This window comes from Camelina sativa, chromosome 10 (assembly GCF_000633955.1).
Source record: "Camelina sativa cultivar DH55 chromosome 10, Cs, whole genome shotgun sequence".
Taxonomy (NCBI): Eukaryota; Viridiplantae; Streptophyta; class Magnoliopsida; order Brassicales; family Brassicaceae; genus Camelina; species Camelina sativa.
In genome coordinates this window covers 23104821-23111598 of record NC_025694.1, presented here as the reverse complement: position 1 = coordinate 23111598, position 6778 = coordinate 23104821, and positions in this window count along the sequence as shown.

Genomic DNA, 6778 nt, shown 5'->3' with positions numbered 1-6778 from the left:
TCTATCTTGTACTCTTTCTACTCTACTCTATCTTTTAATACAATGCAAGTTTCATTCATTTTCGTTATTTTGTTCCTTGTTATCATGTCCGAGTAGTGTAGTAAAGTTTCTAGGGATGGGATACATGATTTTGTGTTCTTGATCGGTTAGGATGCCTTAGTTTGATTGTAAATGATTGATAGATTTCCTTCTAGGTTGGTGTTCTTAATGCTGTCAACAGACCGAGAGGTTGAGATTATATCTAGGGCGTTTCAGCGACCGAGAGGTGTAGATGAGATGCGTGAATTAGCCAATGCTAGAGGTTTACTTGACTCTGAGTAAGGGATTAGATGAGTTTGAGTTTACTGACAATAATGAATCGTTCTTAATGCCTGCTTGTTCATATTGCTAGTGCGAGAGTGTGGTAAGTGATCAAGGTTGATTGTTGCTAGTGCGAGAGTGTGGTGACAAGGTTTTAGAGATTCATTTTCTAGGAAATAATTGCATGAGGCATGTAAGGCATCTGTACTGGTCTAGAATACTTATGATTCGATTACCCCATCCTTAGGAGCTTTCGTATTTTATTTGTTTACATTTTCTTTACTTACTTGACCACTTACCTGATCAGGTACATGATAACCTGCATCGAGTAATACCTCGAGCTGTTCATATCTCATTTGCTTACTCGATCACCCCACTCGATCTTGTACTCGACTGCATGCATCAAGTGCTTAGGTCGTGTGGTTTCTTTGTTTATATTTCTTTCTTTTATTTATTTTAGGACTGTTAGAACAAAAACCATATCTGCTTGGCTTGACTTGTATTGTCATGATCATATCCTTCCTGCTAGCAATAAACAACCATTTGGATTGATAACCCTTTGTACTACAACTGCATAGGGAATTGATACCCAGGGTGAAAACCCCCTACTATCACCCTTCTTCTACCCATTAGAGCTTGTCGTTTTTTTGTATCCAAGAGATATAAGCTCCTACGATCTTATTGATATGTATTCATATATACCATATTTTATGTATTGCTTTAGAAAATTATCACAACCCAAACATACTACATTTTTTAGGTATATAGGAGGTACTAAATTAGTACCATTCTATTAGCTTAAGAAGATTTTTTTTTTGTTTTGCTAATCTACAGATCATGAAAATTTTCAAATAAAAATGAGAAAAAAACTAAAATTAAAATTTTGGTATTTACTTAAAATTGTTGTATCTATTTGGTTCATATGGACTTATTTGGTCTGAATCATCAAATAATTTTATATTGAGTTGTGACCATGCAAGATTCAAGTTGTGTATATTGCAAAAGTAAACCAATGTATGTACATAGAAGCAAAGTTAGGGTTCAAGAAACATGTATGATGTATGCAAAAGGCTGAAGCTGCAGGACGCAGCACATGGCGCAGGGTTGAGAGCATACAGTAGTGCACAAAACCACTAGAAAGGAGCAAAAGCTAGGGCAAGGACCGAGGGCTGAAAGCTGAACATAACCTAGTATAGGTTTAAGTTGCCTCCATAGTACTTTGATGACAAATAAACAATGGAACTGCTTCCTTGGAGATTCTAGAGGTGTTTCAGTGGTAATACATGGAAGGGAGAGTTGAACCATAGATAGAGAGAGAAGAAGAACTTTCTTACATGTCTAGCACGTGTCTGAACATTTCTAAAAAAATATTAACAACACAAATCATCTTATAGACATCATTGCTAAAAGTAATAAAGTGTACCTAATTGTTCAAATCCAAAAAAAATATTTTACAAAATAAAATTTTTGACCATTAAAAATTTACTTACATGTCTAGCACATGTATGAAAAATTAGAGAATTCTTCTCGAACTAACAAAATTCCTAACAAACCATAATGATTACAAGATTCTCAATTCTTCCAACTCATAAGTAAAAATGACTATTTTATCCTTGAACAGTTAATTTGGACTATTATTTTAAAAATCCTAAATTATAAGAGTACCCTTATTGTCGTATTTATTGCATGTAAATGTTTTTTTGTAGCATTTATAGCTACAAAAAAGTATTTTCAATGAAGTAAATTTTTTTAATCTTATTTTTGTTTTTTTAATCTTGTTTTTTTTTACATTTATATAGTTTTCGATCAATGATTTTTCTTTTTATCTCTTTGTCCTTTTGTATTTTTGATCTCAACCAAAATATTTCTTGATCTCATATCTAGAGTTAATCAACTTTTCGATAGTCTTAAAGTTTGAGTTGGTATTGAAAATGGGGTTGCCGATGAACATCTACGATGATAATCTCATTAACTCTCACTGATTTCATATTGATGATGTATCTTATGAACAAACAGATTATTTCAAATCTCTTGGTGATAGTTTAACTCTATCTTCTGGTAATGGATGGACTCAACCTTCAATCTGGAACTGTGACAGAATTTGCGACAGAGACTCCATTTGTGAAAGAAATTAGAACCTAAAATTATGAATTGGAGATTGAATCTCCGAATTTTTGTCTCACTTATCATTATTGTGGGGTTGTTAGGCATATTAGGCCAAGGTGTTACATTTTTTTGAGGGAGATAAATCAAATGGAGAAGGTTTATGATGTGATATTTCATGTTCCAACATGTTATCATTATGAATTTCAAGGACATACTAAACAAAATTGTTTCAGATTCATTCGAGAATTCAGTCATGAAGGTATAATATGCAAGAAGATTTTTATTAGGAAAGATGATTTATGTGGAGATGGTGCACTAGGATATCGACCTCGTATTGAAAAGCGGAAAGAATTTTCAAGTGTTTTGACCATGTTTTGACTCAAGCAAGGAGGAATGATGATGTGGTTGTGATGTTTGTTTTTGAGCTATAATTGTTGAGTTCACAACCATTGTCAAAAAAGAGAGAATGAAGATGTAATTTTTCTGCCTGATGCACCTTCTTGTGACACAAGAAGTTATACAAGATGTTGACGTTTTGTATACGTGTCTAGTTTCTAGAAAGTTTATGAAGACAAGATAAGAGATGGTTTAGAGGATGAAACAAATGGAAAAGGACTATTTTATATTTTATAAAATTGGAGTTTGAAAAGGAAAAAAAAAACAGTAAAAAGGAGAAAAACAAACTTTTCTTTATGGAATATGGGAATTTTCTCTTATGTGATTAGGAAGAAAATAATGATTATATAAGGAGGTGTAGAGGTAATAAAGCTAAGGTACAAAGAACAATCTTAAAGAGCTTTTGGAGAGTTTGTGTAACAAAGTATCGTGGTTTAATGCTTAAAAAGTGTATATTTCAAAAATAAACGAAAACCAACCTTCAAATTTACAAAAGAAAAATTTATATTTGTTATATTATTTTGTTTGTGTGATCAAGTTAACGTACTCGTTGGAATTGAAGTCTAGGTTCATAGGGAGTTTTTGAAAAAACCCGACCCGTTTTTTTTTCTTAATACAATAATGACTAGTAATTCCATATTCACTAACAACCTAACCCCAATCAATACAACTAGCGGATAACAACCAATATCATTAATCCAATAATCATTAAATGAATAAATGAATAACAACATTCCAACAATGCCAATAATGTAACCAAAGTCATAGAACCAGCAATCTAACATTCGTTCTAGACAACATTATTCATTTTTACCAACCTAACAGAAGCATACAAAACAAAACCGAGCCGTTAGAACATCCTCCTCTTCATTGCCTTGATTCCACGATCACACCTTATATTTACCTATACCACAAACAACAATTTAGATGCATGAGTACTGTCACAAATACTTAGTGAGGCAATCCACCCATCTATCCAGCTATAAACACAAGCAATAAGATCTCTACATGCCACAATCAACAAAACAAACCAGGCAATACACAAAGGAACCAAATCATCAGCCGCCTGTTCACTACAAGAAAACAGGTGATTAGCGACTATAAATAGCGACTACATATGAAGTCGCCAAAAATAACGACTACATAGTGACAAATTGGCGGCTATTTTGTGACTACAGGAAATTAGTCCTTACTGAGTCACTCTATAGCAACTAACTGATTCAGTCGGTACGGTGGTCGTATTTTAGCGACTACGGGGTGACTATTTTGTTGATGGAATTATGTCGTCGCCAAATAGTCGCAACAATAACGACTATGTTACCGACCACATAAGGTAGTCGTATATTTGACGACTGCACGACGACTTATGCGGCGAGTCATTACAGAGTCATCTAGTAGTGGCGAAATAGTCGCAAAATTAACGACTTCGGTACCGACCACATTAGGTAGTCGTATATTGGGCGACTACACGGCGACTCATGCGGCGAGTCATTACATAGTCATCCCGTAGTCGCTAAATGGTCGCAAAATATAGTTAAAAAATGTGTTTTCCATGTGGGGGTTGGTGTACCAACTTTTATTAAGTAGTCGCCAATTAGTCACCTAGGAAAGTCTATAAAAACGAGTTGCACTCATTTGTTCTCTTCATTCTAAGACAAGTCACTTTCCTTTCATAAAAAAAAAATTCTAAATAAAAAAAAAGAGTTTAGCTTTATATAATCTTATATTTTCTCCCAAAAAAATTAAAATATTCATAATATATATATATATATATATATATTTATAATGGCGGGATATTACAATTATGGTGGTAATGGCGGTAATTATTGGGAGTGGATGTACAAGAGGTTCGATGAAGTGACAGGAAATTTTTCATCTGAATTCGAAGTGGGGGTGGACCAATTCTTATCGTTTGCAAGTAACCAAGATATAGTTCAGAATAACGGGGGTAAGTTTCTCTGTCCATGTAGTGTTTGCAAGAAAAATAGATGTCTCTCGGGTAGAAGAGTTATGAGTCATCTGTTTAGTAATGGATTTATGCCAGATTATTATGTTTGGTATAACCACGGAGAAGAAATCAATTTGGATATAGGAAGTAGTTACACTGATATGACGTATGATGGAAGTCATGAAGAAATTGGTAATGTAGTAGAAGATCCATATGTGGATATGGTGAATGATGCATTACGTAATAATGTGGGTTTAGATGATAATTATCATCAAAATGATAGTTATGAGAATGTGGAAGAACCGGTACAAAACCATTCGCAGAAATTTTACGACTTGTTAGATAGTGCAAAAACTCCTTTATATGATGGTTGTCGTGAAGGTCACTCGCAATTGTCATTAGCTGGTCGAGTCATGCAAAATAAGGCGGAGTATAATATGAGTGAAAAGTTAGTAGATTCGGTTTGCGGAATTTTGACGGATTATTTACCAGAAGGCAACCAGTCTACCGGTTCACATTACGAGACAGAGAAATTGATGCGTAATTTGGGCCTTCCATATTATACAATTGATGTTTGTATTAACAATTGTATGATTTTCTGGAAAGAAGACGAAAAGGAAGAGACATGTCTATTTTGTGGTTAACCAAGATGGAAACTTAAGGAGGACCGACAGAGAACAAGAGTACCATATAGTCATATGTGGTATCTATCTATTGTTGATAGGTTGAAGAGAATGTATCAGAGCCAAAAGACTGCAACGACAATGAGATGGCATGCGGAGCACCAATCAAAAGAGGGAGAAATGAATCATCCTTCTGATGCGGCGGAGTGGAGATATTTCCAAGAGCTTAACCCTTGGTTTGCGGAAGAACCCCGTAACGTCTACCTTGGATTATGTACTGATGGGTTCAATCCATTTGGAATGTCTCGCAATTATTCGTTGTGGCATTTGATCTTGACTTCATATAATTTACCCCCTGGTATGTACATGAATACGGAGTACTTGTTTCTTACAATACTGAATTCTGGGCCAAATCATCTGCGAGCTAGCCTCGATATCTTCCTACTTACCGATGTTAAAGTGTGCTTTTAGAGTCTTTTTAGTCCTTTGTGAATTTTTACCGATGTTAGGTAGCTTTGGAGGGAATTTGGACGTTTTAAGTTGAAAATATGCATTTGGAGCTAAAAAATCAGTTGAAGCGTCAGAAGTTTGGCCTCAGACGAAGAACTTCCCACCGTTAGATCTTTCTCAATTTTGAACACAAGCTTCATGAAGATGTTATTGCGATTATTTCCAAGAGGTTCAATGAAAATCCAACGGTGAGATCAAATAGTTATGAGCAATACGGTGAAGATTGATCAGTCTGGCGAGCAGATGGAGCAGACACAGAAGAAGCACCTCACATCGACCGGTCTAAAAAGAGGATTGCTCTGGTGCGATCAAACTCTTTTTGTACTAGTAGATCCTGGAACCGGTAGATCAAACTCTTTTTGGACCAGTCGATCAAACTATTCTGATCGCACCAGCAATCCTCCATAATCACACCGTTGATCAAACTCTTTTTGGACCGGTCGATCAAACTCTTTTTGGGCCGGTCGATCAAACTTTTTCGATACCAGCTTGGTGTCGATTGAAACTCACTCCAGAATCCCAAAAATGGAACACATGTGTTTATATGCTCAAATTGTAATACCATAATGATACTAACTGCCTCGCAGTTGTAATACTTTAGGGGTCGAATCCATAGAAACTCTAAATGCACACAATAGACTTAATAATCTTTCAACTATGCTAAACAGAAATTATAATTTAAATAGCAATACGAAAACGTAATTAATGTTTTAAAATTTTAAATAGAGTAAAAGCTAGGCTTAGGGAATGATCTCAAGAAATTATGGAATATCAAATCAATCAATCAAACAGGATTCAATCAATTAAAAACCGTTCTTTAACTCTAAACTCAATAATAAAATAAATCAGTTCTCACTGAAAATATTATGTAAGTTTTTTTTTTTTTTTTTTTTTT